This window comes from Nannospalax galili, unplaced genomic scaffold, assembly GCF_000622305.1.
Source record: "Nannospalax galili isolate Female #2095 unplaced genomic scaffold, S.galili_v1.0 scaffold369, whole genome shotgun sequence".
Classification (NCBI taxonomy): domain Eukaryota; kingdom Metazoa; phylum Chordata; class Mammalia; order Rodentia; family Spalacidae; genus Nannospalax; species Nannospalax galili.
This window is the reverse complement of record NW_008360318.1, coordinates 453,035-453,620: the sequence shown is the minus strand read 5'-3', so window position 1 is coordinate 453,620 and position 586 is coordinate 453,035.

Genomic DNA, 586 nt, shown 5'->3' with positions numbered 1-586 from the left:
GGTGACTTGCCCTTCTCTGAGGCAGCCATAGCCTGTACAAGCTTTTGCTGTTGGTGAGCTGTCTGCCGCCGCATCTTACACACACACACCAAACCATATAGACACAAACAGCAACCGGCAGGAATTCCCAAAAAGCCGTCCCTCCCCAGTCCTTGAGGAAGGAAAAGGCTCTCTGGAGGGTCTTCATCCAGTCTTCTATAGACCCCATCTTTACTCTTGTAGCATTCACTGCCACAATTGATGCCTGCATCTTCGCTCCAGATATCTCAGAGAGCTGTAGAGAGTTCTCTAGATAGACTACCTGCCTTAGAGAAATTAAGATACTCCGCAAAGGTTATTCATAATCCAGGTATATGATAAATACATAACTGCCTTAAGATATCTACTTGTTCCTGTAATAAATCCACTCTTTGGTTTACCGAAAGTATGCCTGCCTTCAACTACACGAATAATTTTATCTCCAATGCCTTAGTGGTGTTCTGAGATATCAAATTTAACACAGCAGTAGTGCTGCAGCATTAATCAAAGGGTTCCTCGTTAGAACTGAATACTTTAGGAAATATACTAGCATCATGACTTAGGGGCA